Source organism: Neovison vison, chromosome 2 (genome assembly GCF_020171115.1).
Source record: "Neovison vison isolate M4711 chromosome 2, ASM_NN_V1, whole genome shotgun sequence".
Lineage (NCBI taxonomy): Eukaryota > Metazoa > Chordata > Mammalia > Carnivora > Mustelidae > Neogale > Neogale vison.
In genome coordinates, this window is record NC_058092.1 from 167689791 (window position 1) to 167717482 (window position 27692).

The window sequence follows — 27692 nt, forward strand, 5'->3', positions numbered from 1 at the left end:
GGCCAAGTAAGAAATCAAACAGTAAATCAAAATGTCTCAGAACAAAAGAAAAAGAAAACGGAATATTCCAAAACCTATGGGATGCAGCAAAAGTAGTTGTTAGAATGAAATTTATGCTACAACTGCTTGTCTTAAGAAAATTTTAAAAGCCAGCTTAACATTACATGGCAAGGAACTGTAAAAAAAAAAAAAAAAAAAAAAAAAAGAAGCTTGGCTGAAGTTTAGTAGAGGAAGGAAACAGCAAAGAGAAATCAAAGTAGAGACCAGAATAAACAGTAGCATAACATCGAAAGTAATGATCAGTTTTTCCAAAAAACCAAAATTGGCAACACTTTAACTACGTTAAGAAAAAAAGAGGAGACTAAAAAAACCAAAATGAGAAATGGAAGAGAGAAGAATACAACAGATAATACGGAGTGTGGTAAGAGGTTGCTGTAAATAATTACATACCAACAAATCAGACAACTTAGGGGGAAAAAACAGACAATTTTAAACATACACATTACCACGATTGAATTCTGAGTCTGGAATCAAAGAAACAGGCCATCATCTTAGACCAATAGCAAGAATGAAAGTTGAATTAGGAATAAAAAATCTCCCAGCACAGAAAAACCCAGGATCACCTGGTTTCATTAGTAAAGTCTACCAAACATTAAACAACAACAACAACAACAACAAAAATAACAAAGCATCTAATGACAATCTTTATCAAAATCTTACAAATAATGGGGTAGAGAGATCACATTCAGAATCATTCACTGAGGCCAGGACTCCCTGCTGATGTCAAAGTAGTTGATAAATTGAAAACTGAAGAATTTAAGATTTGAAGCTTTTAGAAATTGCAATTATTAAAGCAAAGCTTATGGGAAGACATAAAAATGTATCCTTATGAAAGCATGGAGGAAATTAAATTTTAATTTTAAAATTTGAGAATTCAAATTTAATGCAAGATTTAATTTTGATTGCAGTTTGAACTCTTCTGAACTGTGTGAAGAATCTTTTGATGAAGCTTTTGTTCTTAATTTGATAAATTTATATTTGGTATCAAAATATGAAATCAACAAGGTCTGATTTTCAAATGAACAATACAGCAACAACTTATCTAATGAAATTTGTCTTTCAAAAATATGTGCTGATACAACATATTCTGGGGAGAGTCATTAAGAGTAACAGTAAAAGTATATTGATGGGAGTATTGACAAATTTCAGTATGAAACAAATCAGACTTGAGGACATCTTCTATTTAAAAGTCTGCTCTTGTGCATCCAGATAAGTATGCAATTGTAGTAAGAGTTTTTTTCATAAATACAAGAATAGAGTTCATTAAGAATGCCAACAATTTCAAACTTAAGAACATGAAAATGTAATTTCAAAGAAGATTGCAGGAAACTTTGTAGAGAAATAATATCACTAAGGAAAATACCACTGGCACATATTTGAGTACACATATAGATGCAAGTATATGGTCATTTTCCAAGAATAATTATTATTGGATGATTTTCATTTTGAATGACAATAATTATTACGTGGGATTTTTTAGTATTCAAATAATATACAGAATTCTTTAAAAATTTTGCTTTCGTTGATATGGGAATGTTTTATGTTTGTTTTAATGACATTAAATCATTTTTGAGAGTGACTGTTTTATAGATCTAATATAATAAAACCAGTAAGGTGATCACTAGATCATTATTTGTGATTTTGTGTGATTGATGTTGTTAGTGGAGTCCCTTGGTCTGCAAATGTTGTGGGTCTGGTTTCTCAATTATATTGCAATCCTATGTGCAAAACCTTTAGCACGGTGCCTGGCTCATTGTAATCTCTTATTATTACCATAAGCAGCTTAGTGGGAGACCTCCCGAGCCACCTAACCTTCAATAATCCCTTTTTTGTGGCCTGTGGAGCACTTTCATTGCCTGTAAGCTCAACACTGTTGTGTGTGATGTTTTCTTTTTTAACCTATTCCATAAGTTCTTTTTTTTCTGCTTGCCCTATGTGGCATTTCCTATGGACAATATTAGTTTTCCTGTTTATTTATTTATTTATTTTTAAGATTTTATTTATTTATTTATTTGACAGAAAGCGATCACAAGTAGGCAGAGAGGCAGGCAGAGAGAGAGGGGGAATCCCCACTGAGCAGAAAGCCTGATGCTGGGCTCGATCCCAGAACCCTGAGACCATGACCTGAGCCAAAGGCAGAGGCTTTAACCCACCGAGCCACCCAGGTGCCCCAGTTTTCCTATTTCTTTAACTGGCATTCCCTGTCCATTCCACTTCTTTCCAAGCGTCCTGCAGCAACACTATACTTCCCCCAATGCCTTTAGCTCCTTCTGAGAGGGGGACGGGCTCCCCTAATTGGGCCTGTGACCCAACCCCGTGTGCAGGTGAGGGAGGGGATGTCTCCTGTCCCCAGAGCCTCTGTTCTCCTCATGCCTAAGAGTGTCCCCTACAAACCAGCCGCCGGCTGGGGAGCCCTTCACCGTCTGTACCAGCCCTTCTTCATCCTTGCCGGTATTGTCTTCAAGCCTCCAGAAAAGCATTCGTCTGCCCCACCCCCCACCACCCCCCCTCACCCGCGCTACCCCCCCACAACCCAGGGCCTCAATCCTTGCCCCTTGGCTTTGGTATTATGCTTTGTGACTTGAGGAGTGTCGATTTGCCTTTGTACTTCCTGACCTTCGGGGTTTTGCTGCAGTTTCCTGACCAAAACTTTGCTGTGACTCAAAAAGGTTCTTTCTGGAACATTGTGGGTTTGACACTGTGTTTGTGACCATATTCCCCTTCACCCCTTCCTCCTCCCTGCTTCGGGCAGAATCTTCTGTCCATATGACTCAGTGAGTCGGGATCTCAACATGTTGGTACTCCTCATCCGTCCACCCCCTGCCTCAGGCCGCACTTGCCTGCCTTTGCTGTCAGATCCCCAGGGGCCATTTCAGTGGCTGTGTGCAGTTTCTCCTAGAAATCTTTCTGCGCTCATCCTTACAGCAGCTTTGGAGCTTCATGGTGCTTACTCATTGCGTTCTTTTATGCATTTGAGAGAGTGAGTGAGCACCTGAGAGAGAGAGCTCGAGCAGGGGGGAGGAGTAGAGGGAGAAGCAGACTCCCCTCTGAGCAGGGAGCACCATGCAGGGCTGGATCCCAGGACCTCGGGATCACAACATGAGCCAAAGTCGGATGCTTAAGCTTAACCAGCTGAGACACCCAGGCGCCCCAAGCCATTGAGCTCTTACCAATACTCTTAACTAGCTGCCTTACTGCCTTCTGGAGCTTTGTTGCTCAGCATGGAGGCCATGGACCGGCCCCACCAGATCATCTGGGAACTTGTTAGGGATTCAGAATCTCAGGCCTTACCCCCACATCTGTGAATCCGAATCTGCATTATAAGATTTATGTCCAGGGCACCTCATGGCTCAGTGAGTTAAGCCTCTGCCTTTGGCTCAGGTCATGATCCCAGGATCCTGGGATTGAGCCCCGCATCGGGCTCTCTGCTCGGCAGGGAGCCTGCTTCCCTTCCTCTCTCTCTGCCTGCCTCTCTGCCTACTTGAGATCTCTGTTGTCAAATAAATAAATAAAATCTTAAAAAAAAAATTTATGTCCATTACAGTCAGAGAGGCACCAGGAGGCTAAGGACCTCTGTACTCTTGGTCTCTCCTCTGGCGTGCCAGGTCCACTCTAAGGAAAACTGATTGGTTCCAGGTGGACTGGGCATATGTAGAAATAACAGACTATGGGAATGCCATGGAGGATGAGCGAGAAGGTGCATAGACAAAGACTGCAGAGTCGATCGTTGTAGACATTCCAAACAGCCATACGTGTGTCCTTCAATTTATTTCTGTGCTAAGTGGTATTGATGAGTTTGGTGATGGGAGTGTTAATCCTAATGGTTTGTGCCATCTTATCAATAGAATCTGCCTTTCAGTAAGAATTTCAGATCATCTGTACATACGTTGAAATTTGGGAAGCGAGGTTCTAAAGCCATGTTTGCCGAAGAACTGTCATGTGGAGTTCAGTTACCGGTTTAGAGGCTGAGCTAAATATGACAGCAACAGTAATGAACTGGTATAGAATAGAATACAGAGAAAAGATCTGGTTGCAATAAACATGCAGTCAAGGTAAACGGGGGTTTGGAATTTCTTTCAGTCGTATTTGTGTGTGCTGGACCGTGAATTTCTTACTATGGGTAAAAAGGCTTGGTAAGTACCATCTAGACACGCTCGCTATAACAATCACAGACCTGGGCTGAGTCACCCTGGTCATTGTCTGACATCTTATGTCACCTCTGCCCTCACGTCTGTCAGGAAATCTACCTGGAAATCCTTTCCTTTATCATCCTGCCTTGTGCCACTGGGAGGAAGAAAATTCAGAGCTGTGAGGACTGGGAGGGTCACTCATTCAGGTGGGATTTAAACAAAATCCACCAGGTTGCGATGGAAAGTTCTAACCAACGGTCTAAAGCACCTAAAAGTGTCTACAAGAACTGCTCTTGGGAGACTGGGGATAGAACTGAAAACTTTTTGCTCTGTAATTTTGGAGTTTCTTTGAAAGCACTTTTTTTTTTTTTCCCTTCAGAATTGATGTGAAATCACATGAGAGGACTTTCACAGACTAGTAAGAACAATTCAGTGGGAACAGAGGGGGAAAACCTCGGTTGTCACTTCTCAAAAGCATATCCAAAGAGCCAAGTAACATTGACAAGAAGCTCACCAACATACATTTAGAGGGAAATGAAACGTCAGTTACAACCACAGTGTGGTACAAGCTGCTGAGCGTAGCAGGTGTGCAAAACTCAACAAAAATGACCTGGGTTCTCCTGTCAAGTGAAACCTACACGCCAAAATGCATTTACTACATGGACAGAAAACTATTATTAATTCCCTTTAGACAAAGGCTAACATTGACTTTTTTATACCCAAACAATACAGGAGTGAGTGGCTTTTGCTTTGGGATTTCAGACAAACCTTTCTTGTCAACCTCTAAGAGCACCGTGAGTTTAATTGAGATCAAGCTAGAAAGTCAGGTGGTGCATATTCCTGCGGTTCTCAGAATAAAGACATTTTCAAAAATACTTAGGAAGACAACTTTTAAAAGTTTTGGTGCTAGTCTTTTTCTGTGTCTCGTTCCATTCATTGGATCAACAATCAGGAGCTCTCGTAGCTTTTCCACATCTTTAATATCTTTTGAATTTTATCTTTGTTATTCTTCACTTAGAACTTCAGACAAATGCTCCTCTCTACCTCTAACCTCATACCATCCTGGGAGTGATTTTCTAAGGTGCAAATAGGATTTTATTGTGCCTATGAAACTCGGGGCCCCATGCATTCAAGATAGAGTCTCATCTCCTTGGAATTGTTGTAATTCTCACCTCAGACCTTCCCTTCTGGGGTCCTTCTTATTTCATGCTTTCTTCCTCTCCTGTGCTGTTCTTGGACAAAAACTCCTCCTTTTCCTGGCAAATACATTTAGCTTGAGTCCTTCTGTCCTAGGAACTCATTCTGAAACCTTATTTTTCATTTTTTTTTAACAGGGAATTGACAGAGAACGTGGTGTGAGTTTTAGGTGTACAACATTATGCTTCGATGTTTATATATATTATGAGATAGTTACCACAGTAAGTTTTGTTACCAGCCACCACCACATGTAGTTACAGAACCTTTTTTTTATCGTGAAGAGAACTTTCAAGATCTATTCTCTTAGCAACTTGCAAATATGTAACGTAGTATTGTTAACTAGAGTCGCCATGCCGTTCATGACATGGCCAGGACCCACTTCCCTGTAACTGGAAATGTGTACTCTTTGACAACCTTCTGTAAATTCAAAGTTTATAGAAAAATTGAAAAAAAAAACAGTTAGTTAAAAATAGTATGAAGAGCACCCATATGCTTCTTACTTAGATCCTCAGCTGTCAACATTTTACCATATTTGCTTGTCCTTTGACCTTACACAACCATTGATATAATACTTTGATTTAATCTGTCTTTCACTTTTCCAACTGTAGCAGCTGACCTAATATTGACTATTATGGCATTTTTCCTCCTCAAGTTCAGGATTCAGTCTAGGACGAGGTGTTATGTTTAGCTATCATATCTCCTTCGCCTGCATTAATCCGGGAGATTTCCATAGCCTGTCAGTATCTTTTATGATATCATTTAAAGAATCCATCCCTTCCCCTCTTTTAAGTGAAATACAGTTTTGGTACAACCATTTGTAAAATCCTTATTCTGTCAACAATTATAAGCATATATTAAAAAACAAATAAAATATTATCATGAACCCCATATAAAAATCACTTGACTTCAAGAATTACAAGCTTTTTGTCATTCTTACTTGTACTTCTCACTGGTACAACTGTTTTTAAAAACTTTACAGCTAACACATTGCATATTTTCTAAATCATCAATTTCATGTTTGTGTGTGTATATGTGTGCATCCAACAGAAATGCCTATTTGTATACCTAAAAAGATGTGGCCTAGAATATCTATAGTGGCTCTAACAATAAATGCCAAAAGCTGCAAACGGTGTTCAAATGATACCTAAATGTCTTTCATTAGTAGAATGGATAGACAGTTCACGAGATATTATATAATGAGGTAGTATAAGCTATGAAAACCAGTCAACTAATACTACCAGCAAAACACTGATGAAGTTCATAAAAATAAAACTGAGCAAAAGCAACTCAAATGATTCTGGTCAGAAACAGGCAGAATGAATCGATGGTTTAGGAGTCAGGACAGAGGTTAGTCTGGGGAGGGAAGGTAATGTGGGAAGAGTCATGTTAACATTACCAATGTCTAAATCATTAGTGATGCTCTGTTTCTTAATATGGGCTGCAGTAACATTTTTTTGGGTCCATTTTATGAGAATTCATCAAACTGCACAATTTATGTCCTTCCCTACATCCATTGTAACTTGACACAGATGATTTAAAAAATGTATATGAAGTTTATTCCCTATTCCTTAATACACCTGTCTTTTTTTAAGTAGGAAGGTGATATTTCAAATTATTTTTTTAAAAATGTTCTACTTATCTTGTTAAAGGGTTAAGATGCTTGCATTAAACCTACAAGATCAGAACGTTGATTTGAAGTCATGGGGGTGCGAACACTTACTAGGCTTTGCATTTAGGTGGTTTCTCTTGTCTGTCTTACTGCCAGAATGTTTTCATACTCTAAGAGAGATCAGTGTAAGGGCATAGATCCTAAGAGTTTTTTCACTTTTCCCCAGCTATGTAAGACTCATGGCTTCAGCCTACCGTTAGCAAAAACATTGATACGTCTCTTCTTCGAATGGATCCAGTTGCTTGGGTCATAGAGTGAAACAAATGATTCTCCTTCTCTTTTACAGTCTCACAGAAAGACTTCCTCCTAATCTACCCTTCATTATTTATTACAGCATCTGAGCACGTGCATAAAAATATTCAATTTTGTCTCAAAGTAGGTGATTGAGAGTGTTCAGCTTGGGGGAAAAATATTTGCTATTAAAATGAACTCTGCCAGACATTCCTACCAGGTTTTATAATATTTCACATGTGCAGTAATAAAATCTTGCAAGCATCCAAGCATCCACGTTCTAGCTACAACGTATTTGAACACTTTCCCATATTTGCTCCAGGTCTTTGCTACATTAAATGAAATATAAAACAGATTCTTTCAAAGCCTCCTCCTTCCTGTCCTATTCCCTGTGACCTCTCTTTCCCCCTCCCTCCTAAGTCCAGTCTCCTGTGGTTAGTGCATAGTCTCCCAATTATGTTTTTGCTCTCTTGTGATAGGTGGAAGCACTTATAACAATGTTTCATTGAAACATTTTTACATAGATAATTGCATACCCTGCATGTCCTTTCGCATTTAGTCTTTTGCACACACTTTGAGGTATCAAAATCAAAGCATTTAATTTGTATTGCATATGAGATGTGCGACAATTAACTTACCCACTCTTTGATCATCATTTGGTAACCATCGTGTGCTCTTACATCAGTGCTGCAGAAGCTGGTCCTTCACTCGCTTGGCATTGCAACAGAACCTCTGGGCATATTGCTGAAGATGAGATTGCCAGGCTGAATCACAGAAAATCTGGACAGATGGCTTTCCAAGGGGGTGTACCAAGTTGCACTCTTAGCAGCAATAAATGGGAGTTCCTATGTCCCTCCACGCCCTCTAACACATGGTTTTATTAGACATTTAAATTTTAGCAATGAGTTACTATTTGTTGTTTACACAAACTGGATTAATTGACCTTAGCTACATTTCTACCTATTTTACCTTATTGTGAAAAAAACACTTAACCTGGGAGCTACCTTCTACACATTTTTAAGCGTACAGTGGTTTGTTGTTAACTTGAGGGCAATGTTGTACAACACATCTCTAGGGCTCCCTCTTCTCGGTTGGCTGTAATTTTAATTCCCATTGGTTAGAAGCTCCCCATTCCCACCTCCTCCCAGCCCCTGGCAACCACTGTTGGACCTCTGAATTTGACTATTCAAGATACATAATGTAAGTAGAATCATGTCCTCTTAGTCTTTGTGTGACTGGCCTGTTTCAGCACAGTGTCCTCAAGGTCCGTGTATGTTGCTGCAGAGGACGGTGTCCTCTGCATTTCTAAGGCAGGGTGCCGTTCCTCTGTAGGTGGGTACCGCAGTTGCCGAGTGCCTTCATCTGCAGATGGACCCCGAGCGTGTTCCCACATGTTGGCCGCTGCCAGTAATGCTCCAGGGACCACGGGAGTGCTAATATCTCTTTACAATCCTGATTACAGTTCTTCTGCATAATTAATAAGAAGTGGGATTTCTGGAACGTATGCTAGTTCTATTTTTAATTTATTTTTGTGAAATCTGTCCCTCCCCCTGCCGCATAAAGAAAAGTAGAATTGAACCCCAAGTGTAAAAACTCTGCCTGCTCTGGGCTGCCTGTAGGGGCTCAGTCAGTTGGGTGTCAGACTCTTGGTTTGGGCTCAGGTCATGGTCTCTTCTGGGGTGTGGGGTAATACTCCAACCCAGCGTGAAGCCTGCTTGGGATTCTCTCCCTCTTTCTCTGCCTCCCACCCCTACTTCTGTTCTCTCTCTATCTCAAAAACAAAACACAAAAACTAGCCTGTCCTTTATTTCTGGACATAGAAGCATGAATCTTGATAGTGCCTCAACCATTGAAAGCTACATCACATCTTATTAGTAGATGGTTTTTTAAAGTAAGTATCAGAATCCCCCTTTTTGGTCTTTTTTTTTTTTTTTTGGCTGTTCTGTTTGCTGAACTTGTTTTCAACACATGACATTTTTGTCATTCCACGGGAGGACTTGGTGCTGCCCACAGCAACCTCCGTGCACCACTGAACACTGGGCCTCCTGGGGAGCACAGTAGAAAGTGACTGGGATGCAGGGACAGACGCTGCCTCTCTGTCAGGGCCTCTAGTGACATACCCACGGGGCTGTCTCCCTTGGAGTCCTGGAAGCTGCCCAAGGCCCAACTTACGGGGGTGGGGGGCGTGCTGTGAGGCCACTACTGTCACCTGGGATGTGTGACCACTGCTTGGCCTGGGCCTATTAGCATCTCGAAAAGCTGGAAAATGGTCACGCTGTGAGCCGAGGTGAAATGGGCTGTGGCACATTCTGGCAAACCAGACTCAGCAGAGCCCTTGCTGTCACTCAGCAGTCTTTTTATGAATCCCTTGCTGCCCCTAAAAGTTCCAGACCACACTCATTTCCACTCCAACCATCTCTTTTTCTTAAAAGGAGCCCTCCTGTCCTCTTCCATGGGCCCCCAGTGCCTGAGACATAGCTTCCATCAACAGCACAGTCCTTTCCCTGGGTTGTAACCGGAGCCACTGGGACATGGATCCCACCTCAGCCATTTCTCCTGAAGCAATTGTCTCCTGCCCCATTCTCCTCCGCTTGCTCTGCTTTAGTCCTCCGTCTGTCTTTCACTTGGTACGTCAGTTAGGATGGACCTCTGCCAATCTCTTGGACTTCCTCACATGCTCACAAAAATAGCTCACACAGCTCTGAAGAAGTCATCTCCAGAAACGTAATCTTTCTGCCACATCTGTTTTTCTTGGATGGGAAAATCTTTTCTAGGAACCCTCCAGCAGACATTCCCTTAGATCTCTTGGGTCAGAACCCCGTCACATACCCACCTGCTTCCTACATGATCCCTGGAAAGAAGCTGAGAGCAGCCACCATGAGTGTAGATCTGAACTTGGGCCAAATACAGCTGCTGCCCATGTCCTGGGACCAGGAGCTAAGAGTGCTTTTATACATCTAGATAGTTGCAGAAAAAAATCAAAAGAACAGTATTTCATGACATGAAAACACAAAATTCCAAATTTCTATGTCCATAAGTAAAGTTTAATAGGGGGATGGCTACCCGGGTGGCTCAGTCGGTTGGGTATCTGCCTTCAGCTCAGGTCATGATCTCAGGGTCCTGGGATAGAGCCCCGTGTGGGGTCCCCTGCTCAGCAGGGAGTCTGCTTCTCCCCCTGCCTGCCCCTGCCCATGCTAATGTGCTCACTCACTCTCTGTGTCTCTGAGAAATAAAAAATAAAATCTTTAAAGTTTAATTGGAACACAGTTACATTCATAATTTACATATTGTTGCTCATCTCTTCCCTGTTCCAACTGCAGAGTTGACAATCTGAACTGAAAGTACATGATCCTGCAAAGCTTGAAATACTCTCTCTGGCCATTTACAGGAGAAGTTGACTCAGCCAGGCTCAGATCACTCTCTTTTTCATCTCATGGGGAAGGGCCCAGGTTCCATAAACACACTGCTTCCTGCATGATTCTGGAACAAAATCAGGATTCTGCTAGCAAACACTCTGGAGGGGATGACCTGGCTATTGAGACACCTTATTGGGAATATCATTATTACTAACTTGTTCCTCCACTGGTGCACAGTCTCTGCTCTCCCCCACCCAGATTGTTTTGTATAATGCTGGCAGAATGACCTTTCCAGAATGTCCTTATTAACATGTTGTATTTCTGTCTAGCCCTTCCTCGCCTGTCAGATAAAGGCCAGACTCAGTCCACTGCTCAATGCTCTTTACCCACCTTGCCCCTGTGTATACCTTACACTTCAGACATGTAGAATCCATATTTTCCCTATTGGTGCAACTATGACCTTTCTTTTTTTATCTTTATATTTTTATGTGAGTTCTTTCTTTTCCTCTATCCAAATGCTATCTTTCAAGCTTCACCTTCATTGCCCCTCTGTGAATTTTTCTCTGACTTTCCCATCTGCATAATTTTTTCATTTTCTAAACCCCCAAATAATTTACTTGCTCTTATGACATTGATAACATCATGCCTTTTTTTTCCAGTAATTTTTTCTAGTCCATTCTTGGAAAATAGTAAGGCCCTTGAGGTTGAGGACACTTCTTAAACTCAGTTCAGTGGCTTATGCCTCATAAAAGATAATGAATGAATGAGTATATTAGAATTTAACTCCAGTTTTATAGAGTCTTAGAAACCAGGAAAAAAGTTTTTCACTGTGGAAGAGCAGAAGATAGGAAAGTATATTGATGGTTTTTAATGGGATTGGGTGGGTTGGGGGAAGAAAAACTGACATATTATGGGTTATCTGTTAAAGGACAGATTATGTGCTAAGTGCATAGGCTCTCTTTCAATACTAACAAGTAACCATCAAAAATTAGCTTTATGAGACCCTAATCTCAGGAAACAAACTGAAGATTGCTGGAAGGGTGAGGGGTTAGAGGGATGGAGCAGCTGGTTCATGGATATTGGAAGGGTATGTGCTATGGTGAGAAAAATGATAATAATGAAAAAAATGAGCTTTATGGGTTTATTTTTCCCCCCAAAGAAATAGATTCAGAAATATATTCACTTTGACCAGGGACACACAGGTAGCAGAGTTGAGAATAGAACCCATGTCTTTCTGAATCCCTGGTTTAGACCAGCCTCTTTTCATCTTCTTAGAAAAGAAGCAGCCTTCATCTGGGTGATTGCAAAGGTAATCCTTTCCTGCCTCACTGTCAGCTAAGGATAGACGTAGTGTGTCATACTTAGAAAGCAATGATAAAAATGTATATAAAATAGAAACAGGCCCCATTGTATCCTGGTGTTTATAAATATCACCCATATGTACACTTTCTAGCTTGCAGAAATGTCGTTCTTAAATAAATTGGAGACATTTCTGCCACAGATAGCTTCATGCAGCAAATATGTGTATATTTACAAGTATGTGATACTTGATATATTTGCACATTGGGTTGATCTGTGTGTTTGCTCTCTGGGCCCAGCTGACAGCACTGTGAGCTAGAAGTGTTAAACTCTTAGAAGAATACATATTTACTTTGCGACCTTGACCAATGCTCTGTTAGCTATGATACCAAAAGTACAAGTGGCAAGGGAAAAAAATAAAATTGACTACATCCGATTGACTTGACCAATGCTCTGTTAGCTATGATACCAAAAGTACAAGTGGCAAGGGAAAAAAATAAAATTGACTACATCCAATTTTACATTCCAAGTGATGATGTCAGTAAAGTGAACCAGAAACTTCTTGAAGAAAACATTTGCAGATCATCTGACAAAGGATTTGAATTCATAATATAGAACTCTTATAACTCAAAAAAAAAGAAAGAAAAGAAAAGAAAAGAATCAAAAGAAAATTGGCCCAAGGATTGAATAGGCATTTTTCCAAAGAAGAAATACAAGTGACCAATAAGCATTTGAAAAGATGTTTCCCTTATAGTCATTAATGGGATCCAGGATATGGTAGAACAAACTGATGGTGTCCAGAGGGGAGGTGGGTGAGGGGATGGATGAAGTAGATGATGAGGGACTAAGAGATAAAAACTTGCAGGTACAAAATAGATAAAAAGTATAGCATTTACTTTTTTTAGATACTTTTTATATTTATATACTTTTTAGATAAAAAGTATAGAATTTGGTCAACAGTAATTGTGATCACATTGTGTGGTGACAAACAGTGATTCTACTTATTGTGATGGAACATTGAGTAATGAATAGAATTGTTGGATCACTATGTTGTACACCTGAAACTGACATGACATGTCAGCCATAGTTCATTAATAAATTTCTTTTAAGTGAAATACAAAGATACCACTTCATACCCACTAGGTTGGCTGTAATTAAAAAAAAACAGAGGACAGCAAGTGTTAGGGAAGAATGTGGAGCAATTGGGACTCTCCTCCATTGATGATAGGACTGTAAAAATGTGTGGTCACCTTGGAAAACGGGTTCTTCAAACATGAAACATCACTCAGGAATTCCACTCACAGGTAAATTATTCAAGAGAAATAAAGAAAAAAAATATATGCATGAAAACTTGCACTTGGGTGTTCATAGCAACATCAGTGATAATAGTCAGATTTGGAAACTATCCAGAAGTCCATCAATGAATGAATGGATAAACAAATGTGATATATCCATACAGTGAACTATTATGCAGCTATGAAAAGGAATGACGCATTGATAAATGCTACAAACCGGGTAAACTTTGAAAACATTGTGCCTTGTGAAAGAAACCAGTCACAAAAGCTTATGTACTGTATGATCCATTTCTGTGAATTATCCAAATGAGACATATCTATAGAAATGAAAAGGAAATACGTTGTTGGTAAAGGCGCCCTCAGGTGATAGCAGTGTGTGAGCCTGGGGGATGTGTTCGGATAGAGTGTCTTTTAGATGTGATGCAAATGTTCTAAAGTTAGATTATGGTGAGAATTGCACAGTTCTTTGTCTACAATAAACACCCTCAATTGTATGCTATAGAAAACTGAATTTTATGGTGTATGAATTATATTTCAAAACAGATCATAAATCACTTGGGTACAATTAATTAGGACTAACTACATTTATATTTTTAATGAATTTAAGGGCATGTGTTTCTAGCCACTTCTTTTTGATTTATGATCATATTCGAAGCAGTAATCAAGTATAATCAGTTTATTCCTGTGTGCATTCAGTGTTTTCAGAAATGGACATTAATAAACACAGTTCATCCAAATGATGAATAAAATTTCCAGCAACTGGGAATACATCCTTGCAGTGTGATTGTCTGTGTGTTGTTGTGGGGGGGAAAGGGGGCCACAGTTGCTGACCTGGAGAAGCACGTTACAGACGTTAGCCACCAGGCATGGTGTAAGAGGGTAAATGTGATACCAGGTGCAGAAGCAAAGTGCATCAAGAAACTGGGAAAGGGAGACCTTGTTTGTGGGGTATGTCACAAATGGTGAAAGGGAGGAAGTGGCAATGTGTGTGGTAGTCATGTTTTATAAGAATGCATTCGAAACTATCCAAGGTAGAGTGTAAACCAAGATGTTGCAACAGCTCACAACTTGAAAAATTAAAGCATAATTTGGGGGTACTTGGGGGGCTCTGTCGGTTGAGCATCGGACTCTTGGTTTTAGCTCATTTCATGATCTGAGGGTTGTGAGGTTGAGCCCCGTGGGGAGTCTACTTGAACATTCTCTCCCTCTGCCCCTTTTGCACATGTGCTTGCTCGCTCTCTGATAAGTAAGTCTTTAAAAAAAAAAAACTTTAATCTGCAAAGTTTGGCAGTTATTGTTTATAAGCAAAAGTGGCATCAGCCCTTGTAATAGAGTCAACAGTATATTACTCTCCTCTGGTTTTAAAATGATGTGATTATTAACAAATATTTTCTTTTACTAGATAGACATTATTTTAAGTTTCTGCAGGTAAGATGATAGAAGTTTTTCCATGGTGTGCTCTACCTACCTGATGTGTACTATTATATTTAGCTACCTTTGACTGTTTTGTAGAATTTCACCAGGCAGAACAGGGAAGGTAGAAGATTCTAGGATACCTTTGTAACACCTGTTAGATTCATCTCTACACTTTAGTATGCTATGGTCAGACACCTGAAGATTGTATACTAAAGTGTAGCTTCTCAACATGGGAGTCCTTTTCATGTGTATAAAAATGGGTTCGGTTAGCAGTCAAAGCTGAATGTTGTTTAGGTATCTTGGTTGGGGCCAAATACTAATTGTTCCAAATGACCTCAAACCTCTTAAATCTAAGGTAAGATTTAACAAGCGGAGAAAAAACTCCTATGAAGAGGCCTAGTGCTTTAATTTATAAGACAAGGGCATGACCGTGTGGTCACATTCTGTTCCTGAATGATGAGGTTTCCTCTGTGCAATGTGGTTAATGCTTCATTGAAGCGTACATGCCTGAAAAAAAGGAAAAGTCCTTGAGTACCAGAATACATGTCAGCCAAACTAATGGATTCCTTTTTGCTAAGGTTTCATCAGTTCCACAGCACATACACTAAATGGGCAGTAGTTCATGTTGAAATTAGAAAAATAATGAAGAGCTGGTCATTCGTGGAACAACATCCTGGGTTTTTATTCCGTGCCTTACACTAAACTTTGTCTTCTTTGGTTCACACTAATTGAGTCCCAGCCCTTTCAGAAAGTAAAAGGAAAGGAGATGAGCCCATGAGCAGAAGTGTTCATGGACTATCTGGAGAAAATGGCTCCATTTTATCTCAGAAGCCTGGCAAAGGAGAAGCTGAGCTGACGTTCAGCAGCTGCACAAAATTCAGAGCAGCTCAGAGCAAAGTCCTTGGGTATCCATTCTATCGTGTAGGTGTCATTGGGATCAGTATTGAAAAGTGTGATGCATCACTTGATTTAAATGCTGTGATTGCTGAAATGTTGCACAGTGGTAGGCACATAAGCTCATGGAAAGAACATGAGAATTGAACCACCTGTTTTTGAAGATTGCTTCTCGCTGCTTTTAGCGTATGATGGTGAGGTAGGAACAGCGGTGAAAGAAAACCTCATCCTTTCTTCTGTTTTGATTGATTATAAGCTTGGGGAAGTCAGAGAGTGCCACTGAATGATACTTTTTGTAACGATTTGTTTTCCGTCTGTAGTCTACCACCATTTGACAATTGACTGTGTCATGTTTTAAATATCAGCTGCATTACTAATCCAAATAAGGAAGAGGCTACTGTAAGGGCCGAATTTCTGGGTCTTCCATGGTCTCTGAATTCTGAGTTTGTTTTTAGGGACGAGGGCTCCAAAGATTACAGTGAATAAAGGAAATGTTCTGAACTAGGGACTGACTGTTCACCACTGCTAATTTGGTTGGGGGTGACTCTGGTCATGACTTCCTTCAAACACTATGTCTCCCAAACATTAGCATCCAGAAGAATGTAGTCACATAAAAGAAGACAGTCACTTCAAAAGAGGTATGTCTCCAGTGTCCAGTGTAAGTTAAGGAAGAAGTTAAATGAAGACACTTCTTTCTAGTGAGCATTTTCTCAGAGATTTGGGCCACGTAGGAGAAAGTTAGATGGTATGAACTAAGATTAGCTGTGTGTGGTTTCTACCATTGTTTTGTGGACATGCCAAACACCAGCGGCCAGAAAGCAAGTCCTTAGGGGATTGAACCCTGTGAAAACACCTGTTCAAAGTCAACTTTAGTCCCTAGACTTGCGGCATTTGATTCTTGAGCAGTCTCTGCTGTGATAACAGATGTTCAGGATTAGAAGAGAAACCTCAGCTGTCCTGGTGTCACACACATGCAGCCCAGAGCACATGAGGAGATTGGAGTCTGCCTGTTCCCATAAAGAAGCAAGATGCCTCTCTTCGAGCAGCTGGTGTTGTGGTCATGCTTCACCTGAAAGTACAGAACGCAATAGGCTTCTGTCTTGAGGAGACACACCTGCCTAATACAAGAGCTCTTCAGGGATACAGGGAAGTGTGTTAATGGTTTTTTCCTTCAATATTCTCTTACTATACTGATCATTGAGTATCTTTTAAAAAAAACACTCACCATGAAAATGATTCAAGAACACACTTAGGTCCATTATTTTCCCTGTACTGATCATTGGATATCTTTAAAAAGAAAAAAAAGGGGGGGGGAGAGAAAAAAAAAACTCATCACGAGGATGATTAAAGAACACTTAGGTCCAGTATTTTCCCTGTATCTGTATTTCCTACTGGTAAAAACATATCCATTGTTTCTACAACTAGAGTCCAGAATAAAAGCAGAGCTTGTCCTTTCTGGAAATTACAGATGCTGTTAAAAGCTTCAAACAAGAAAAGCAAACCAAAACAAAGAAACAAACCTTAAAATTGTGTCTCTCACTTTTAAATTATGATGAGTGTGTATATAAGTTTTGTGATGCTTTTGATAAAAACAGTGTCCAGGAAAGGAAAGATGCCTGTGAACTGCCTATCCATGGTCTTTATACCGTTTTGTTTTAGATTTTTGTTTGGGGGAGGTGTCTTTTCTTATTGATGAGTAATAATTCTTTATGTTTTTTCAACCCTAATCTTTTGCCAATTATGTATACTTAGCCTCTAAAGATTGTCCCTTTTCACATTAAAAGTAATAAGGACTTTTTTCTATCAGAAGTTTTTTTTAATGATTTTTAAATTATTTTTATTAACATAAAATGTATTATTTGCCCCAGGGGTACAGATCTATGGATCATCAGCACTCCATAGCACATAGATTCCCCAGTGTCCATAACCCAACCACCCTCTCCCTACCCCCCCAAGCCCCCCACAACAGTTTGTTTTATGAGGTTAAGAGTCTCTGGTTTCTCTCCTGCCTGATCCCATCTTGTCTAATTTTTTCCTTCCCTACCCTCACAAACCCCCACCCTGCCTCTCAAATTCCACATATGAGAGAGATCATATGATAATTATCCCTGATTAATTTATTTTGCTCAGCATAATACCTTCCAGTTCCATCCACATCATTGCAAATGGCAAGATTTCATTTCTTTTGACAGCTGCATAGTATTCCATACATACAGAAGATGTATACACATCTTCTTTATCCATTCATCTGTTGAGGGACATCTGGGTTCTTTCCATAGTTTGGCTATTGTGGACATTGCTGCTATGAACATTTGGGTGCACGTGCCCCTTCTTATCACTACATTTGTATCTTTTGGGTAAATACCCAGTAGTGTCATTTCTGGGTCATAGGGTAGCTCTGTTTTGAACTTTCTGAGAATATCCATACTGTTTTGCAGAATGACTGCACCACCTTGCATTCCCACCAACAGTATAGAAGGGTTTCCCTTTCTCTGCATCCTTGCCAACATCTATTGTTTTCTGACTTGTTAATTTTAGCCATTCTGACTGGTGTGAGGTGGTATCTCATTGTGGTTTTGATTTGTATTTCCCTGATGCCAAGTGATGTGGAGCACTTTTTCATGTGTCTGTTGGCTATCTGTATGTCTTCTTTGCAGAAATGACTGTTCATGTCCTCTGCTCATTACTTGATTGGATTATGTATTCTTGGGGTGTTGAGTTTGATAAGTTCTTTATAGATTTTTGATACTAGCCCTTTATCTGATAGGCCATTTGTGAATATCTTCTCCCATTCTGTCAGTTGTCTTTTGGTTTTGTTGACTGTTTCCTTTGCTGTGCAAAAGCTTCTGATCTTGATGAAGTCCCAGTAGTTCATTTTTGCCCCTGCTCCCTTGCCTTTGGCGATGTTTCTAGGAAGAAGTTGCTGCAGCTGAGGTTGAAGAGGTTGCTGCCTGTGTTATCCTCAAGGATTTTGATGGATTCCTGTCTCACATTGAGGTCTTTCATCCACTTTGAGTCTGTTTTTGTGTGTGGTGTAAGGAAATGGTCCACTTTCATTCTTCTGCTTGTAGCTGTCCAGTTTTCCAAATAGCATTTGTTAAAGAGACTTTTTTTTCATTGGACATTTTTTCCTGCTTTGTTGAATATTAGTTGACCATAGAGTTGAGGGTCTATTTCTGGGCTCTCTCTTCTGTTCCACTGATCTATGTGTCTGGGCTCTCTCTTCTGTTCCACTGATCTATGTATCTGTTTTTGTGCCATACTGTCTTGATGATTACAGCTTTGTAATAGAGCTTGAAGTCTAGAACTTTGATGCCAACAACTTTGGCTTTCTTTTTCAACATTCCTCTGGCTATTCAGGATCTTTTATTGTTCCATATAAATTTTAGGGTTATTTGTTCCATTTCTTTGGGAAAAAGGTATGGTATTTTGATAGGGATTGCATTAAATGTGTAGATTGCTTTAGGTAGCCTAGACATTTTCACAATATTTGTTCTTCCAATCCATGAGCGTGGAACGTTTTTTCCATTTCTTGGAGTCTTCTTCAGTTTCTTTCATGAGTACTTTATAGTTTTCTGAGTACAGATCCTTTTCCTCTTTGGTTAGGTTTATTCCAAGGTATCTTATGGTTTTTGGAGAAATTGTAAATGGGATCGACTTTAATTTCTCTGTCTTCCATCTTGCTGTTGGTGTATAGAAATGCAACTTATTTCTGTGCATTGATTTTATATCCTGTCACTTTACTGAACTCCTGTACAAGTTATAGCTATTTTGGAGTGGAATCTTTTGGGTTTTCCACATAAAGTATCATATCATCTGTGAAGAGTGAACGTTTGCCTTCTTCTTTATGGATTTGGATGCCTTATATTTATTTTTGTTGTCTGACTGCTGAGGATAGGATTTCTAGTACTATGTTGAATAGCAGTGGTGATAGTGGACATCCCTGCCATGTTCTTGACCTTAGGGGAAAAGCTCTCAGTTTTTCCCCATTGAGAATTATATTTGTTGTGGGTTTTCATAGATGGCTGTGATGATATTGAGGTATGTACCCTCTATTCCTACACTTTGAAGAGTTTTGATCAAGAAAGGATGCTGTGCTTTGTCAAATGCTTTTTCAGAAGCTATTGAGAATATTGTATGGTTCTTGTGCTTACTTTTATTAATGTATTGTATCACATTGATTTGTGGCTGTTGAACGAACCCTACAGCCCAAGAATCAATCCCACTTGGATCGTGGTGAATAATCCTTTTAATGTACTGTTGGATCCTATTGGCTAGTATTTTGGTAAGAATTTTTCATCCATGTTCATCAAGGATATTGGTCTGTAATTCTCCTTTTTGATGGCATCTTTGTCTGGTTTGGGGGTCAATGTAATGCTGGCCTCATAAAAGGAGTTTGGAAGTTTTCCATCCATTTCTATTTTTTGGAACAGTTTCAGGAGAATAGGTATTAAATCTTCTTTAAATGTTTGGTAGAATTCCCCTGGGAAACCATCTGGCCCTGTCCTCTTGTTTGTGGGGAGATTGTTGATGACTGCTCAATCTTCTTACCGATTACGGGTCTGTTCAGGTTTTCTATTTCATCCTGGTTCAGTTTTGGTAGTTTATATATCTCTAGGATTGCATCCATTTGTTCCAGATTGTCAAATTTGCTGCTGTAGAGTAGCTTATAATATGTTCTTATAGTTATTTGTATTTCTTCGGTGTTTGTTGTGATCTCTTCTCTTTCATTCATTATTTTATTAATTTGGGTTCTTTCTATTTTCTTTTTGATAAGTCTGGCCAGGGGTTTATCAATCTTATTCTAATTCTAATCTTTCAAAGAATCTAATTCTTTCAAAGAACCAACTCCTAGTTTTATTGATTTGTTCTGCTGTTCCTTTGGTTTCTATTTCATTGATTTTTGCTCTTATCTTTATTACTTCTCCTTTCCTGCTAGATTTCGGCTTTCTTTGCTGTTCTTTCTCCAGCTCTTTAGGTGTGGGGTTAGGTTGTGTACTTGAGACCTTTCTTGTTTCTTGAGAAAGTCTTATATTGCTATATACTTTCCTTTCAGGACCACCTTTGCTGTGTCCCAAAGATTTTGAACAGTTGTATTTTCATTTTCATATGTTTCAATGAGTTTCTTCATTTCTTCTTTAGTTTCCTGTTTGACCCATTCATTCTTTAGTCGGAAGCTCTTTAGCCTCCATGTATTTGAATTCTTTCCAACTTTCCTCTTGTGACTCAGTTCTAGCACCAGAGTATGGTGGTCTGAAAATGCGGGGAATGATCCTGGTCTTTTGGTACTGGTTGAGACCTGATTTGTGACCCATGATGTGATCTTTTCTGGAAAATGTTCCATGTATACTAAAGAAGAATGTGTATTCTGTTGCTTTGGGTTGGAATGTTCTGAATACATCTGTGATGTCCATCTGTTCCAGTGTATCATTTAAAGCTTTTTTATCCTTGTTGATCTTTTGCTTGGATTTGTCCATTTCAGCAAGAAGGATGTTAATGTCCCCTACTATTATTGTACTATTGTCAATGTATTCCTTTGATTTTGTTATTAACTGGTTTATATAATTGGGGGCTCCCATGTTAGGGGAATAGATATTTAAAATTATTAGATATTCTTGCTGGACAGACTGTTTAATTATGATATAGTGTCCTTCCTCATTGCTTATTATATTCTTTGGCTTAAAATCTAATTTATCTGATATTAAGATTGCCACACTAGCTTTTTTTTTAATGTTCATTAGCATGGTAGATTGTTTCCCACCCCCTCACTTTAAATTTGGAGGTGTCTTTGGGTCTAAAATGAGTTTCTTGTGGACAGCATATTGATGGGTCTTGGTTTTTTTTAATCCATTCTGATATCCTGTGTCTTTTGATTGGGGCATTTAGCCCATTTACATTCAGGGTAACTACTGAAAGATATGCATTTAGTGCCATTGTATTGCCTGTAAAGTGATTGTTACTGTGTATTGTCTTTGTTCCTTTCTGGTCACTACTTTAGGCTCTCTCTTTACTTAGAGAAACCCTTTCAATATTTTCTGTAGGGCTGGTTTGGTGTTTGCAAATTCATTTCGTTTTGTTTGTCCTGGAAGCTTTTTCTCTCTCCTTCTATTTTCAGTGACAGCCTAGCTGGATATAGTATTCTTGGCTACATATTTTTTCTCATTCAGTGCTCTGAATATATCATGCTAGTCCTTTCTGGCCTGCCATGTCTCTGTGGATAAGTCTGCTGCCAAACTAATATTTCTACCATTGTATATTACAGACTTTTTGTTCTGAGCTTCTTTCAGGATTTTCTCTTTATTACTAAGACTTGTAGGTTTTACTATTAGATGACAGGGTGTGAACCTATTTTATTGATTTTGAGGGGGTTCTTTATGCCTTCTGGATTTTTATGCTTGTTCCCTTTGCCATATTAGGGAGATTCTCTACTATAATTTGCTCCAATTTACCTTCTGCAGTTCTCTCTTTCTTCTTCTTCTGGGATCCCAATTATTCTAGTATAGTTTTGTCTTATAGTGTCACTTACCTCTCAGATTTTCTTCTCGTGGCCCAGTAGTTGTTTGTTTCTCTTTTACTCAGCTTATTTATCCTCCATCATTTGGTCTTCTGTGTCACTAATTCTCTCTTCTGCCTCATTTATTCTAGCAGTAAGATACTCCATTTTTTATTGCACCTCATTAATAGCTTATTTGATTTCAGCTTGATTAGGTTTTGGTTTTCTTATTTCTCCAGAAAGAGATTCTCTAATATCTTCCATGCTGTTTTCCAGCCCAGTTAGGACCTTGATTATCATCATTCCAAACTCTAGATCTGACATATTACCAATGTCCATATTAATTAGGTCCCTAGCTGTTGGTACTGCCTCTTGTTCGTTCTTTCTTTCTTTCTTTCTTTTTTTGTTAATTTTTCAGTTTTCTCATTTTATCCAGATAATAATATATGAATGAGAGGATAGAATACTAAAAAGGATGGCAAAGACCCCAGAAAGATATATGCTAACCAAATCAGAAGAGATCTGAAAATGGGTGGAGAAGAAAAGGGGAGAAATATATACATATACATATTCATATATATAAATTAGATGGGTGAAAACAGAGCCACCCACTTGATTTTTGGGTGTATTTTGGTCTCTTTGAAGAAACCACCTCCCAAAATTTTAAAGAAAGAAAAAAAATATACACACACACATGCGCGTGCACACACAAATAAGGGTAAACATGAAAAAGGGATGGAAATGATCCTAAAATTTGTATGGAATCAGAAGAGACCCCGAATTGTTAAGGAGATGTTGAAAAACAAAAATAAAACTGGGGGCATCACGTTACCTGATTTCAAGCTTTATTACAAAGCTGTGATCACAAGAGAGCATGGTACTGGCATAAAAACAGACACATAGACCAGTGGAACAGAGTAGAGAGCCCAGATATGGACCTTCAACTCTATGGTCAATTAATCTTCGACAAAACAGGAAAAAATATACAGTGGAAAAAAGTCTCTTCAATAAATGGTGCTGGGAAAACTGGACAGCTATATGTAGAAGAATGAAACTCGACCATTCTCTTACACCGTACACAAAGATCAACTCAAAATGGATAAAAGACCTCAACGTGAGACAGGAATCCATCAGAATCCTAGAGGAGAACATACGCAGTAATCTCTTCGATATCAGCCACAGCAACTTCTTTCAAGATATGTCTCCAAAGGCAAAGGAAACAAAAGCGAAAATAAACTTCTGGGACTTCATCAAAATCAAAAGCTTCTGCACAGCAAAGGAAACAGTCAAAAAAAAAGAGGCAACCCACGGAATGGGAGAAGATACTTGCAAATGACAGTACAGACAAAAGGTTGATATCCAGGATCTATAATGAACTCCTCAAACTCAACACACACAAAACAGGCAAACATATCAAAAAATGGGCAGAAGATATGAACAGACACTTCTCCAATCAAGACATACAAATGGCTATCAGACACATGAAAAAATGTTCATCATCATTAGCCCTCAGGGAGATTCAAATTAAAACCACATTGAGATATCACCTTACACCAGTTAGAATGGCCAAAATTAACAAAACAGGAAACAACATGTGTTGGAGAGGATGTGGAGAAAGAGGAACCCTCTTACACTGTTGGTGGGAATGCAAGTTGGTGCAGCCTCTTTGGAGAACAGTGTGGAGATTCCTCAAGAAATTAAAAATAGAGCTTCCCTATGACCCTGCAATTGCACTCCTGGGTATTTACCCCAAAGACACAGATGTCGTGAAAAGAAGGGCCATCTGTACCCCAATGTTTATAGCAGCAATGGCCACGGTCACCAAACTATGGAAAGAACCAAGATGCCCTTCAACAGATGAATGGATAAGGAAGATGTGGTCCATATACACTATGGAGTATTATGCCTCCATCAGAAAGGATGAATACCCAACTTTTGTAGCAACATGGACGGGACTGGAAGAGATTATGCTGAGTGAAATAAGTCAAGCAGAGAGAAACAATTATCATATGGTTTCACTTATTTGTGGAGCATAACAAATAGCATGGAGGACAAAGGGTGTTAGAGAGGAGAAGGGAGTTGGGGTAAATTGGAAGGGGAGGTGAACCTTGAGAGACTATGGACTCTGAAAAACAATCTGAGGGGTTTGAAGTGGTGGGGTGTAGGAGGTTGGGGTACCAGGTGGTGGGTATTATAGAGGGCACAGATTGCATGGAGCACTGGGTGTGGTGAAAAAATAATACTGTTTTTCTGAAAATAAATAAATTGAAAAAGGAAAAGGGATGGAATATGACTGAGAAGATGAAAATTTAAAAAGATTCTAAAAATGGAATTGATAACAGAAGTTGGTTGGAAAAAGAAAAAAAAAGAATGTGTTCAGGCTGGAGACTAGAACAAAACGATACACTAGATTTAGGGTATATTTTGATCTGTTAGAATAAATTGTATCCCATAATTTTAAAGAAAAATAAAACCTAGATGTATATAAAAAATAAGGTTAAATACCATGAAGGGATTAAAATATGACTAGAACAACGAAAATTTAAAAAGATATTTTTAAAAAGGTATTTTTAAGATAAAATAGTTTAAAAAACATTAAAAACTAAAAGGGGAAAAGTTTAAATAACAGAATAAATAAAACAAAAAAGAATTGAACTTTGCAAGACTTAAGGATCATGGGAAAAAGCCATGAATTCCGTGTGTTACTTTCCTCTAGCTCTGGAGTTTTGCATTTCTCGTTGATCTGTGAACTTGGTCTTGACTGGATAATCTTGCTGATCTTCTAGGGAAGAGGCCTGTTGCAGTGATTCTTAAATGTCTTTGCCCTAGGTGGAATTGTACCACCCTGGCCAGGGGCCAGGCTAAGTAATCTTCTCAGGTTCGCTCTTGGTAGCTTTTGTTCCCTGAACACTTTCCATAGAGTTTTGGAGGATGGGAATAAAGATGGCAGCCTCCCAATCTCTGGCCCCATAGGAGGTGAGAGGTCGGGGCCCTACTCCTCAGTGAGCTCTCAGAAAAAAGCAGTCAGTCCCTCCCATCTTCTCTGGTCTCCAGCTGCACTCCATACTCACCTGGCCTGTGACTGAGCATTACTGTCTCTGGTGCTTGGCCCCATTTGGAGTTTCCAAACCCAGCATATGCCTGCAGTGTGCTCCCGCACCACTACTTCTGGAGGAGGAAGTGGGGGTCTCTCTGTATCTGTCACTTGTGGGGTCCCTGCTTGAAGAGTAGTGGTCCAAATGTGCCTCAGATCATGGTTTAAGATAACCCCAACCTGAGAGCTCTCTACTTGGCTCTGTCTCTACAGTTGGCTTCCCTGCTCCTATTCCTGTGAGCTCTGCTGCACTCACACACCCCCAATCTTTCTGTGACCCGTGGGTCCTAAGACCACACTGTCCCCATGAGGGCTCCACTCCCACTTAGCCTCTGGATTGATGTCTCTAAGTAGACCAGACTTCTAAAAGTTCTGATTTTGTGCTCCACTGTTCCACCGCTTGCCCAGAGCCAGCCCCTCCCCACTGGGGTCTGTCTACCCATCACTTCACATTCACTTCTCCACATGTCCTACCTTCCAGAAAGTGGTCAGTTTTCTGTTCCTGGAATTGCTGCTCTTCTTCTCGTCTCTGTTGAGTTTGTAGGTGTTCAGAATGGTTTGATAGCTATCTAGCTGAACTCATGGCATCTAATGATATTTCAGTCTCCTACTCCTCAGCCATCTTGCTTCCTTTAAGCTATCAGAAGTTTTGTAATGTCCATTTAAATATAGTTCTAAATTTTAACTAAAAAACCAATATTTTATGGTTGACCTTTTAAGTGTCTTATTTAAGAAATCATTTTCTATTCAGATATGTCATAAAGATTTTCTATATTTTCTTCTAAAGGTTTAGATTATATTTTTAAATTTTTCCTGCACACCCCAAATTACCTTGTTTTGTGTACAGACAGCTGAAGTAGAGAAGAATGAAAGCATAAATCAGACTCTGTCCACTTCCTGTGGGGAAAATCAACAGATAAGGGAATGCAAGACCAGTGCAAATGCAAAGGAAGGAAAAAAAAATCAGATCAAATTATAGGTTGTTTTCTTGGTTGGGTAGAAGGAGATGGCTTTAAGTAAGAAGGACTAGGTGAAGCCAGATGGATCTGATCACATAAGGCCTTAAATCTATTTCAAGGAGTTTGGTTTTTACATTGAAATGAGTAGGGGGGTTTGTAGGATATCAGTCAAGAGTAGCACCAGAAAATACATATTTTAAAAAACCATTCTCTGTAATGCAGGGCTTGGTTTGGAAGGACCAGGATGAGGCAAGACAAAATAGGTAGGAGTTGTGTGATAAGGTGACGTCAAGTTGGTGGCCCTTGTGACCAAATTTAGGACAGTTCCTGTACCATACTTCTCCAGAGACAGAGAAAAGTTAGCAAGGCCCAGCTAAATTTATTTATTTATTTATTTATTAAAAGATTTTATTTATTTATTTGTCAGAGAGAGAGAGGGAGAAAGAGCGAGCGAGCACAGGCAGAGTGGCAGGCAGAGGCAGAGGGAGAAGCAGGCTCCCTGTCAAGCAAGGAGCCTGATGTGGGACTCGATTCCAGGACGCTGGGATCACAACCTGAGCCGAAGGCAGCGCTTAACCAACTGAGCCACCCCGGTGTCCTGAGGCCCAGCTAAATTTAGAATGTAGTCACATTCCCTGTGGTGCCAGTCAGTGGCTTCAGCGATTATCTCCCTAGCAGCTAGTGATCATGAAAGTAAATTTACAACATCTGAATATTCCACCCAGGACCCATGCTTACTTTGAGAAACATCTCGTAGTTCATTAGACAGCATGGATATCATGAGCCTGAGAACAACTGGGAGAGTCTATAAGGTCTGCTGGGAAGAAAACAATCTGCTAAAATGCAGGCCCTTCTTTCAAGGGACCTTCCCACAGACTTGGAGGCGCTGCTCGCCTGTCCTTGAGCTCTTCTGTCATCCACCGAAACTTATGCAGTCTCTCCAGCATGCCATCATGGTGCCATAGCTCCCAACAGTTAGGTGTGCACAGGGCTGACAACCTGTTTAGCGATACAGACATTGCAAAGTCTGGAATTTCAATCAACCCTACATCAGTATCAGCCATTTAATAAGATTGTTGGCTGACATCTACACTGAAGGAAAAGGGAGGTGTTCTTTACAGAATGGGAATGGAAGCCACTTTGGAGGTATTAGAAATTGCAAAAAATCTGTTTGAAACATTTTCTTTTTTTTTTTAATTTTAAGACTTTTTTTTTTAATTTATTCGATAGACAGAGATCACAAATAGGCAGAGAGGCATGAAGAGAGAGACAGGAAGGGAAGCAGGCTCCCCGCTGAGCAGAGAGCACAATGCGGGGCTTGATCCTAGAACCCTGGGATCATGACCTGAGCCGAAGGCAGAGGCTTTAACCCACTGAGCTACCCAGGCGCCCCTGTATGAAACATTTCTTATGTGAGGATGTAAGTCAGCTTGAGGTCCTAGTTCTCAAGGGATAAAAGAAGGTGAAATTCTGCATTTTAGAGAGATGCCTACAAAAAGAAAAAGAGAAAAAAAGAAGACCTCAAAATTGGATAGCTCTTCTGCATCCTTTTTTTTTTCTTAAATCCCATTCTACTCTTCATTCTTTATTCTTGTGTAA

At 39.7% G+C, this 27692-nt stretch overlaps 1 protein-coding gene across 2 annotated transcripts in view; it reads left to right on the forward strand.

The window, feature by feature from the left end:
* PRKG1 (protein kinase cGMP-dependent 1) overlaps positions 1-27692 on the forward strand; it is a 1249306-nt gene that overhangs the window by 948207 nt on the left and 273407 nt on the right. The window lies entirely within an intron of this gene.